Below are 12,268 nucleotides of genomic sequence, written 5' to 3'. Positions count from 1 at the left end.
GTGGATGCTACTAGAGCTCATCCCCGAGAGGATGAGCGCACAGAGCCCTCAGATAAGCTCAGACAGCTGCCTGTGGCTGCATCGAGCAGGGATGCTGGTGGGGCTCCAGGGGTAGCTTGCCTTTGCTGCCCAGCTGCCTCGCACAGCTGCAGTGCCAGCCCTCTGCTGCTCCTGCCCTGCCTGCAGCTCCCTCTGCCCCCAGCCCTCTCCTTGTCCTGCTCTGCTCTGACATCCCAGTCTCGCCCGTGGCTCCCCTCACAGCCCTTCTCCATCATCCCTCAGCCACCCCCGGCCCCAGGCTGTGTCACCCTGCCTGTCCTGTCCCAGCCCTGCGGTCCCTGCCCTGTCACACATCAGCCTGGCCATCCACTGCTGCACCCTGGCTCGTGTTGATGTGCTTCCCCAAGAGCTCATGGACACCCAAACCTTAACCCAAACCCACCCTGGGTTTTTAATACAGTAAAATGGGTTTAAATGCATGCATGACTTCTGACCTCCTGCTTTCATTTAGGAAAACTGTGGATGAATGTCTGTGGGGTATTTCTAGCATTAGGAAGACATCAAATGGTGTGGTAAATGCCTCTGATGTCATACAGGAACCACATGGAGTGGTTTAGTTAGCAGAGAAACAGGCAGGATAACTGAGATAAATTTGAAAATGTCCCCAAGCAGTCATGCATGGCAATGATGTGCTTACTAACAGGCTCGAGCAGAGCCTGCCTTCTCCTGGGCTCCAGAGAGCTTCTGCCTGCCTGCATGGAGCCAGTCTGACTTCTGTGTCATTTCCATGGAAATCTGTCTCCATCCTTTGATAGGGACTTCAGCAGGTGATCAGAGGTACCTGGCCCAAGGTTTCATTTCCAAACAAAGACTGAAATTATATGGCTGGGCTGTTTCCGCTGCAGACATTTTACATATGAATGCTGCATTAGGCATGTCAAACTTCTGATTACATATTATGGCATCAGTTTTATTACAAGCCATTGTTTAAACCTCTGCAGGGTAGTCACAATTTAATCTCTTGCTTGTAAAATAACCACAGGAAATTACCCTTACTTTTCACTTGATGTGTGTAGTCATTGTTTCTGATGGCCATGTGCTGGATGGAACCATGCAAGGGGGCTAAGTGGATTAGTATTTCTTTGGGCTAAAGTGTGGAATGCAGAATTAAATATGAGTGTTCTGTGTCTCTAGATAACAGTAATTTCCTTTATTATAGCAAGGCATTGTACTGTGCCTCTTTAATTTAGGATCATCCCTATCTTTGATGTGTCATTATTAACTCATATTTTAAAGAAACCAGAAATGTTTTTATTTGGAAAGTTACGGTTGAGCAAGAACATGACCAGTCTGACATAAAGAGAATTAATATACCAGTGAGATTTACCTGCAGCTTTTGTGTCCTTTACCTTTCAACATTATTGATGTAAGGAGGGCCATAAAAGATGACAGACTATTAACTGGTTTTGCCTGCTCATTCCCACACAGATGCTCTGAATCATTCAGAGGTAGCAGTGGTGCCTGCACATATGCACACTGGTGAAACCTGGAGTGGGCTGTAAATTCAGGTCCAAACTTTTCCTTGGTTCAGGTGTAAAAAGATGCTCCTGGGTTGTTGTTTTTTTCAGCCTAACTGCCAATAAGCCCCCACTCAGGCAAATAGTTTGACATCACCATGATGAGTGCTGCAAAAACCAGTGAGATCACTTGTGTGTTTGAGTGTGTCCCTGCAGCGTGAGCAGGGGGTTTAGAAGGAGCACTTCTGGGGGGTATCAGAGCCAGGCATTGCCTACTCCATGGGGCCCTGGAGATGCCTTGTGATTCAGAGCAACATTCAGGAGATTTAATGGATGTGGTAAAGACACCCATGGTGAACAGTTTCCTGGTGATGCCATATCTCATTTTTGCTGCTTGTGTGAATGGGAAATCATTCTAAAAATTCTCTACTCTTTTTTTTTTCCTTCTATATTTTGAGTTGTGCCAGTTGGCCATAATTCATTTTACAACTTGGGTGTATGTTCCCAGGTTGGCTGGTAGTCCTAACCTAGCAGGAAAGCAACAAAAACCATCTGGAGTCATTATTGGTGAAAAGGGAACGTACTCTGTGCTGGGGAAATGACTGCTGGCAGCAGGCTGAATTGTTTACCATCCTCTTGTCCCATTATTCCTAGATGCCAGTAGGGCTAGTGTCCTGACTAGAGGTGAGTGACAGTACTGGAGCAGGGATTCATCCATCAAGCATGGCAGAGAAGGAAGGGCAGAAGACTTGTCTTGCCTTAAAGGAGACTTAAACTGAGGTTCAGTTCTCTGCTTTACCACAGACTTTTCTGTGGAATCCTTCTCCCACCCATTTCTCCTCATTGCTTGTACTTGCTGCTGAGAGATCTGATCTGAAACCAGCCATCATCCATATCAGAGACCACAGGGCAACTGCATAACAAATAATTGTTGGAAGGCCTGTCCCATGATCAGTGTTAAATGAAGCTGGTGTTACTGTCCTCCATGTTTCCTCTTTAGTTTGTTTCCTGCCATTTCATCAATATGATTTATCCCATGTTGCTCTGGTTAGCTCTTTTCAGTGGGATGGATAATTTAATTTTGTCTTTTTGCATTTTGCATTATTTTCCTTCCTTCGTTGTCTCTTTCTTCATGCTTGCCTGCTTCTTCATCTGTGTCTTATGAGCATTTTTTGTTTAAATTACCTTTTCCCTCCCTATTTCTTTTTTTTTTCTTTGAGGCTGTCTTATTTCTACCCACCAATTTATCTCCTCCTCTCCATTTATCTTCCTCTCATCTTTTCCCCTAGCCCCTCTCCTATCTCTTCCCTATGAATGCCATTTCTCCCCCTTCCTGCCCTTCCTCTTCACACACACACACACAGAGCAATGGAAGAGACATGGCATGGGCACATCAAGGCAGGATAGAGCTTGTTCCAAGCAGGCAGGGCACAGCTTGTTTCATGTGTGTTATTGAAAATGCAAACGCACACGCACAAGAGCACTGACTGTTCTCCCAGCTCTTTTGCTGAAGGTTATATATGAGGAACATCAAACGCCTTTGTGGTCTTTTAGATCCAGACCATTTTCAACAGCAATCCCATGAGCCGACAAGGGGATCCCTGAGGCAAATCATTCCCCTTCATCCCTACTTTGAACACGACTGTTTTCAGGGAGGTGAAAGTTTAAGAGAAACACAACCTATCTGCAAGCATTTCCACAGGGGTGATTTCAGCAATACCATGCAGAGGAATTGTACACTGTGTGCTCCAGCAGCACAGCCAGCATGGCCTTCTTTCCTCTTTTGCCTGCCTTTAATAATACTTTCTAAACTGAGAGGAGAAAAGAAGCATGGTCATGAGAGAATATGGCTGTCTGGTTTTAGCAAAAGCTTGAAGAATAGTGTACCATCCACTTGGATTGAGGTAGGCTTGAGTTCATGGTGCTCTTTCAAGGCTGAGGTGTAGGACACTCCTTTGAGTGCTCTACCTACCAAAACAAGAAGGTATTTTTGGGAAAATAAAGAAAAAAAGACTGTATTCTCTTTCCCAGGCTGTGGATCACACTTGAATATGCTCCTTTCCCAGGGGTTAGCATCTTCGTGTGTTCTGTCTAGCTTTTTCTCCATGACTAACTATTCCTTTCATCATCCTCTCTTTTTGCATACCAAATGGGCCCTGTAATGCTGTGATTCACAGATCTATGAACTCCCCAGCCACAGTAACACAGCTCCTTTTCTGGTTCACATCTCTTGTATATTCAAGAACAGTTAGTCACACTTTCCTGCTCCCTTTCCTCTGCTTCCCAACTGCAGAAGGAGCTGATTTTTTTTGAAACTCTCTAAGCTGAATATAATATATTAGATATAATTTCTGTATTTTTCCCTGTAGCCCTAGTGCATGAATCATGTCAGAGACAATAGAAGTTAAATGAAAAGAATTCCAAAATTCCCAGCTGCCACATGTGTGTCCTAGCTGGTGTACAATAGGATAAACAGCTCTGCCTTAGACCTAGGAAGATTGTGGAGAGACCAGGCAGCTCCAGTTAATCTCCTCTGTTAGGCAGAGAACAAGTAAGAGGAAGAACTGTAAGAGGAAGTGTTAGGTACTGATGGGAAAATCTGCCTAGCAAACTGTCTGGAGATCTCCTGTTCTTGGATGAGGGATGTCCTTCTTCCTATCTTCTTCCATGTATGTGATGTTTGTTGGTTAAAAATTTTGTATTAAGTTTGGGTACAAAGTTAAGGATTTTTTTCTATCAGCATTACTGAAATTTTGGAAAATATTTTCCATGAACAGCAAGTAAAAGTTAAGATATTGAATTACTTTTGGAAAATATTTATCCATTTTTGAAACCAAACCATTTGATTTCAGTGTTCTGAAATAATTTTTAGAAATTATTCCTAATTATCCCTATGAGTACTTTGGTATTCAGATTTTGAAGTATGACAATAAAACTGAAACTCCCAATATTTAATTTCTAAACCATCCTTTTCAAGTATTTCCATCAGTTTCAAATTACTTTTTCTTTTTCTTTCTTTTTATTTTTTTTTAAGCTGGACATTTGTGTAAAATAGATTGTTTTTTTACTAAGAATGGTTTGATGAGTCAACATTTTTTTCCAATTAAAGGCTTCTATTTTTTTAAACACCCAATTAGTTCCTTCAGTGGCTTTTCATCGTTGATCTGTCACTTAAAGTTTCTTAATTCTCTCTGATTGGAAGAACTGGAATTATACCATTTTAAATTCAAGCAAAAACAAACATGAAGCTGTTGTAGCAGCTTCAGAGTAGTAGCATAGCACTGTTGGGTATATTTCTATTTTTTTATATAATAAAGGAAAATTTGTAAAAGGAAGTAGGAGAGATTTTCATTATTACCCCTTTTTTGTAAATCCAATTTAGCCAGTATAGAAGTCTTTCATAATAATATCTAAAGAGCTATGTCACTGGACTGTTGTTCAATAAAATGCTGGAAAAAATACAGAAATAGTAATCATAAAAGATTGTTCTAGAACATTAGATAGATACATATTATCATAGGTTTTATTTAACTCATGGAATATATGTTTCTGTTTGAGTTCAGCTGTTTAAGCAGCTTCTGCATGATGTCTTCAGTTGCATATTCTGGTTCTATTTGCAAGATAAATCATGTTGCCTTCACAGGACCAAATGCCAGCTGCAGTACACTGTTTTATGCATTTAGACATGTCCTTCCTCCAGCAGGTTATCAAGTTTTCCTGTATAGAGTTACATGATAAGTATTTAAATGCTTATTCCATGCACATAAGTCCTTCTTTGCCAAATACTTTCTGTATAAATGCAAAAGGATTTGCTGCTTTGCAAAATGATCCCTTGTGTTTGCAGCAATTAGCATTAATTGCAAAAATTGACTGGCCTGGAAAATGAGTGTTCTGGGGAAGGCACAGATCTCAAATTCTATAAGTTAATTTAAAAAATAAATGGGCTACTGTATCAGCAGACCAATTCATCAATTCAAAGACAGAGTTCTAGCTCAAATGCATCAAGTGTTTTATCCATTCTTATCTGTCTCTGCAACCAATGACAAAGAAATATTTAGGTCAGGATGCCAACTTCAGAAAGCTGTCATTTTACATTCACCAATGCATTTTCATTCTGTCTAATCGAAATGCTTTTAGGGTTGATTGACTTCTGGAGAACAATAACAGATTGTAACACTTATACCACAAAGGTAATGTCAGACTTACATGTATTTGGGGATATTAAGTGTAGCTACTTTGTTGTCACAATGTTAAGTTCCTTTTTGTCTAAAAGAGTTATTGTTCTTCACAAAGGATTGTTAATAATGGTTATTGGTTTAATAGGACATGATGTTTCTGAACTAGTTCAAAGTAGCAGCATGCTGGGAAGTATGTGAGACATGGGTGCTCCTGCTGCCCAGCCTCTCCCCTGCACCACGGCTTGGGTGAGAGGAGCCAGCTCTGCGTGGCACTCAGGACAGTGACTGTCACAGATGTGCTGTTCTCCAGAGAGGCAAGATGGCTCTATGGTGATTTAATGTATTGCATTCATGTGATAGAGATGGCAAAAGGGATTGGAGAACTGGGAGCAGAGAGAGAGCTTGTTGTCTTTGAGAGGGGAAGGTTAGTTTAACACCTTTCTGTCAGCAAAAAGACTCATTAAGGCTGAATGAACCTTAGAAGTTTGGAGTTTTGGTCCTGGGTGATTATTCCAATGTTTTAAGCATTTCTCTCAAGCCTTAGCTACCACCATCCTCCTTGTATCTTGTCAGTGGAGTTGCCCTTTGGGCTGCTTAGCAGCAGGAAGGCTGGCACACATGCCTGTAAATCCCTGGAATAATGTGTTAAGAGAAATGGTCAAAATTACCAGCTCACCTTTCAGAAACCCCCTCTAGGTTCAGCCCTGCTTTGTTCCTCGTTCTTCATAGCCATACATTCCATGTCTTGCCACAAGCATTAAGGATTATGAGGTACTGTGCAGGGAGCTGAAGGCAGATTTCTGCCTCTGTGATTTGTTAACTCTTAACCTTTTCTCTATTGCTCATCCTAAACCTCTATGCTTAGAGAAGGAGAACTTGGTCAACTGCTTGGTCTGTTCAAAAGCAGACCAAGCAGTTGAAACTCACACCTGTGAAGAAAAATTGGTCTTTTGATTAAATCAAGCTCTTGATAAAAATGTGTTGTGAAAACTGTGCTTTCTAAGTAAAATGAATCTCTGTAAACATAAAATATTTTAGCCCCCGGGAATTTTAATACTGCCAGAATGTCTGATACAGTTGTAGCTTTGTTGCTGCATTTCTTCTGTTCTTATTATGTGTTGGGTGCTGTGGTAGCCCAGCCTTTATTGCCATGAGAGGTGGAGAGGGGCTGTACACAGCAAAATCTCAGCTTCCCAAGAGGGACAGAGACTGAGGAGCACTGAGGCTCACAGTAGCTTCAGGGGAAGCTCAAGAGCTTTTAACAGTGATGGTAAAGGAGCAGTGAGCATGTTCAGTGCCTGAATTGCCACAAAAAAATCAATCAATCAATCAATCAATCAATCTGTCAAGGCAGCAGTTTCTTTACATTCTTTTTTCAGTTAGGGCTGGGGCAGGGCAGCTCTGTGACTGTGTTTGTTTTTCAGGACATGAAACTTCTTGTCATTTCCTGGAAAGCTAAACCTGCCAGATTTCACTAGGTTCTGGCATGTCTGCAAGTGTAAGAGGTCTTAAGCATTCTGGTCCCAGGCCATGCCATGCCCCTTCTTACGAAATGCTTGGTTTTCTATTACAGATCCCTGTTTACAGTATTCCAGGGTGACACAGTGTTGAGAAATTTATAAAGTGAACCCCAAAACTCAGCTCTAAGGCCAAATGGTGGAGAAAGTGGTTGCTGACACTGTCCTTTACAGTGCTTAGAAATAACCACTTTGCAATGCTGGCTGAAGACTGCTTTGTATCTTACTCCTTTCTTGGTTTTTGTGTTTTGCTCAAGTTGACATTTTTATGTTCCTCAGATAAGACCCTCCCTCTTCACAGGCCCCTTTCATATTTAAAGCTTATTTAAATCCCACCTGACTTCTGACAGTGGATGAGTGATGCTGTTGATGTACATGCTCAAAGAGCAAAAACCTTTTATGCTGTGTCTGGACTGTCAGTCATTTTGTGGATGCAGAATACTCCCACATTTTAATTCCTCTGGTACCTGCTGGCATTCAGCTGTATCTCTTCTTTAACCTAGGAAGGTCTTCCAGCTGAAGAGAAGGCTTCTTGTGATGGCTTTTAACAAATAACTGACTTTTTTATGAGTTTATTCCTTGTCTTAACTCATAATTTAACTGGGAAATTAGTCACTTCTATCACTCAGATTGAAGTTGTGATGTTCCTATTCTCACTACATAAGAAAACTTCTAAAAAGCAGTTGTTAAATTGTTTCAACAAGCAGAAACTGATTTTCAAAAGTATGTTGTGCCAGACTTGCTAATTTTTTGTTATTTCTGTAAACAAAGATTGATGGCATAGCATTTTCTGCACAGTAGTTACAGATATCTCAAAGGAAAAATTATTTTGCAGGCACATTTCCTCTGGTAAGACAGACCAGTCCTTCAGTGTGGTTAATATTTGCTCTTGCAGAACACATTCAGCTCCTCCTTAAATCCAAGGCTGTGCAGTGGGTTGAGCCCACCACAATTAAACCTTAAATTATCTTTGCAAATACACCAAGATAGTCTACTGTAAATCTGCCAGCCACAGTAGGTGTGCTGTGCTGGATCTGAAATGGCAGAACCTCATTATGCTTATTCAGACCCTACAGTTCCTTTTGAGGGCCAGAATGAAAAGCTCAGAACTTGCAACTCATCTGCAAAAGTCTACACCAGTTTCAAGATACTTTTAAAGAATATCTTGGATTGTTCAAGTTATTGCTGGGGATTTTGTGGTCCTATGTCCATTCTGGTGGAAGCAAAGAAACCTTAAAACCCCCCATTACTTCCTTCAACTCAAAAGCTCTGTTGCAGGAGAGGTAGGAAGCTCTCCACAAGTGGATGGAGAGTACCTCCCCCCATTTATAATCCTATAGATAATCATACAAGATGTGTCACAATCTTCAATAACCTGAGATCCAGATTACCCAGAGATAATATGAAATGTGTCTTTGTTGTTTCCCCATCCCTCAAAAGGGTCATGAAGACCCAGAATGTAGGTCTTGAAGCTGTGATCTTTTTCGTAGGTAAAGCAATGCAAACCCTTTCTTCCTTTTGTATATTTACTTATTCATTTGTTTAATGGAGATTTTTAATTGAATGAAGGGATACTATTATGATTAAATGATACTTCAGCTGTTAGCACATACTTAACACTGCATCAAATGCACTGACTGTAGAAAAGTGGCAATTTATATTATTCTAAATAAAGTCATATATTTCCTAGAAGAATGGAGTTACAGTAATTATAACTTGAATTTGACATTGATATTTAAAATAATCCAAAACGTCTGAAATTAACACCAACTGTATACAAACAGAAAAATTTTACTTTTTGAAGGTACTGATTCTGGTGACAGTTTGAGAAGCCCAGCCTTTGAGCTCATTTTATGTGCATTTGAGAGCTATGCTGAGCACACAGCTACTGAGCTGCACACAGCCAATCTCAGTAGATCAGAATAGCTCTCAGCATCTCACCTCCTGCCATTAGGACTAGGGATCAGCCAAATGAAAAATGATGCTCTGATTCCATCTGGATGACAGTAACACCCTGGATGACAAGCCCTGGCTTATTTTGCCTTTCATAAATGATTTTAAAATAAAGACATTCTATGTCTCTTTACTAAATGTAGTCCTCAAGAGACAGTAAGTTAATTTTTGTTCCCTCTGCATTTCCTAAAGGTTATTAGAAGGGGCTAGTCACTGAATGCTATGTATTTATACAGTGAAGTGCTGGAAGCTGGGAAGCATGGCTTAAAGAAAGGAGCAAAAACCAAAACACCACCCAGCTTCCACCTTGTGGCTTCTACTGCATGGAGGGTTAAGCACAAGGCAGGAGTCACTGATCTGCTGAGATATCAGTTACTGAGACCATCACCCACATTTTACCTGTTAGAGAGAGAGAGCATTTCCCAGCTCTGGGCTTTTATCCTTATATTCTAACTTTAGGAAGAAAAATGTCATTTTCTTACAGTTGAAAGATGCCAGCCAAAGACTGGCTTTGTCCAGAGCTGTGTGTGAGCAACACATGGAACTGAAGAGCTCACTGCTGGAAGAGGAATGAAAGGCAAGATGCCTTTCTGCCACTGGCCTATGACTGCTTAAGTAACCCCCATGCCACAAATTAGGACATGAAAGATTTCCTTTTTACCTCATGTAGTACCATTAATTTCATCTATTGTTCTGGTGGCCTTCCTTTTGAACAAGTTCATCACAGGGTCATGAGGGCTCCTCAGGAGTCCCTAACACTGCATTCCTTATGCACTCAAGGTGTGTGCTTCAGCCACCTTAACTGTTATATGTATACTGTCAAAATTGATTTTTTTAAGGTTATACATCACATATATTGAAGAAATGTACATGAAGAAGTACATGAGGAGTTGCTCAGGTGCACACAAAATGTCCAGTCATACATGAATGACTGTGCAATAGCCTATAGTAGTAGTTGGTAACAGGACAGCTGCTGTTCAAAACATAACTGCAGCAACATCTCAAAAGTACATAAGTTAATACCTTAGATTTGAGATTTCTGTTTGGTGGGTTTTTTTTTTGTTTTGTTTTTTGGTGGGTTTTTTTGTGTGTGCGGTTTTTTGTTTGTTTATTTGGTTGGTTGGTTTTTATTGAGAGAAAAATCACAATTAATGAGACTCAGAAAACGTGTTCACAGGATGAATATATGTAGTACTGCCAGGAAGCCTGCTTTAATCTAATAAACAATATTTAGGACTCAAGCTTTTTCATAAGAGAAGAGAAAGAAACTGTTTATGATAACAGTAAAGATGTTTATTTTCCAATATATTTTCCTAGCTGCTTCAAAATAAGCTGCAAAATCTGTCAAAACTTGAAAAATCTTGTGCTGCATTCCCTGAAGAAAGAAAATTTAAGACTGTGAAAGCCTCATGAGTGTTTAATAATAGACTTTTATAGTCTTGACTAAGCAATGGTGATGATGTATTGCAAGATTAATACATAAATCATTAGGAAGCTTTAGTCATTTTAATACAGCAAGCCTATGTTTTGCTTAATTCCCTGATTCATCCTAAGGCATATATTGAAATTTTGTGTGGCCTTTCATTAAAAAGCCCAGCATGTCAGCCACGTTTTGCATCACTTGTCTTTTAATGGAGCACATAGCAGCTGGGCTCTCTGCAGTTTGATCCTGGTGCACTCTGCCCTGCAGGTAAATTAACACCCTGGGAATTGGGGAGCGGTGATGGGTGAAAGGAGAATGATGTGCAAGACAATTGTGAAAGGTTCACATCAGGAAAGCTCCACTGGCTGGCTTAAACTGATCTGTGTGCCAGCCAGGATGGTCACAGGTGCTCAGAGCCTTTTGCTGAAGCAAGCTGTGGTGGGGCACAGAGTGCTGTCCGTCAGTCCATGATGTCTGTTGGGTGTGTGCACAACGCGAAAGGAGCCCTCAGTGAGGGTGGCAAAGCTGAGAGCAGCAAGAGAGCCCCGTGCACAGGAGGGTGAAGGAAGTGATCTGTGCTGGGCACCACAGCTTCCCCTGTAGCTCAGTGGGTTCTCTGACCTCACTTAATGCTCTTTACTAAACATGGGATCAGCCGATTTTAGCGGGAGACCACTGTAGAAAACTGAAGCCAGCCTGAGGAGAAACAAGCAAGATTGCCAAGAGATGTGCTAAACATTATTTCAGTTTTCAAACTGGGATAGCAGCTGAGTCCATATTTAAACACCTAATTAGCCACTGCAGGCTTCAGTTTGAAATTTGGCTTCTCATTACTTTTTGAAAATACATTCCATAGGGAGACTGCTTCTGGAGACAGCACCATAGAGATAAGCAGCAAAATCAGCTAATCAGCTTCTGGTGGAAAAAAAAAAAGAAAAAAGAGACAAAAAGGAAAAAAAAGAAGGAGAAAAAAAAATAATCAGTAAACCTCAAGGCACTCACTCTAGAACGGAATACCTACTTATTTTCTTCTTGCAAAAATTCAAAACAATCCCTTTATTTTCTCCTCCTGAATTTTTATAGTAGTTAGTCGAACCTGTAGCTTATATTGCACAATATCTTAAGCCAGAAGTAAGAATTTTGCTAAAAAAAATATTTGGACATAAAATGCAGAACCTGCTTTAACCTGACCCTTTATCCATCAGTATAAAATCCAGAAAACATTATTTTTAAAGGAAGAAGAAAGTTTTGTGTATTGGTGCTCTCTTGGAGAGATTTCAAAGCAAAAAATTAAATTCTGCCTGCCTTAACTCCTCCTGTACTTTTCATTCAGTGAGTTGTGTATTGCCCTGTTTTATCAGCATTGACTCAACAAAATAATGCTATGGAGGAGCATCCTCTGGGGCATGCCACTGTTTTCTGTGGTAGGAAGAGTGGTCCACAGCGAGGCCCACTGAAACAAGGGAGTGAGCATGACCTTCTCCAAGCTTCTGATGCCAGGCATGCTCTGCTTCCCCACTCAACTTCTTCCCACCAAGTCCTTGCTCCACTTTTCCTAGCTGCTGACTGTGTACAGGCTTGCCATACCTCAGCACATGCTGTCTGGCATCGCCCAGGCTGGGTGGGCAGTATTTATTAGGATGTATCCCTGGGCATTGAACACCAGTGCCTCCTTATCTC

The 12,268-nt window shown here is 40.9% G+C and overlaps 1 protein-coding gene across 1 annotated transcript in view; it reads left to right on the top strand.

Annotated features, from left to right (window-relative positions):
* DHRSX (dehydrogenase/reductase X-linked) overlaps nucleotides 1–12,268 on the top strand; it is a 161,968-nt gene that overhangs the window by 116,145 nt on the left and 33,555 nt on the right. The window lies entirely within an intron of this gene.

The sequence above is a fragment of the Agelaius phoeniceus genome, chromosome 2 (assembly GCF_051311805.1).
Source record: "Agelaius phoeniceus isolate bAgePho1 chromosome 2, bAgePho1.hap1, whole genome shotgun sequence".
NCBI lineage: Eukaryota > Metazoa > Chordata > Aves > Passeriformes > Icteridae > Agelaius > Agelaius phoeniceus.
The sequence above is the reverse complement of the archived record's forward strand: the minus strand, read 5'-3'. Positions and strand labels throughout refer to the sequence as shown.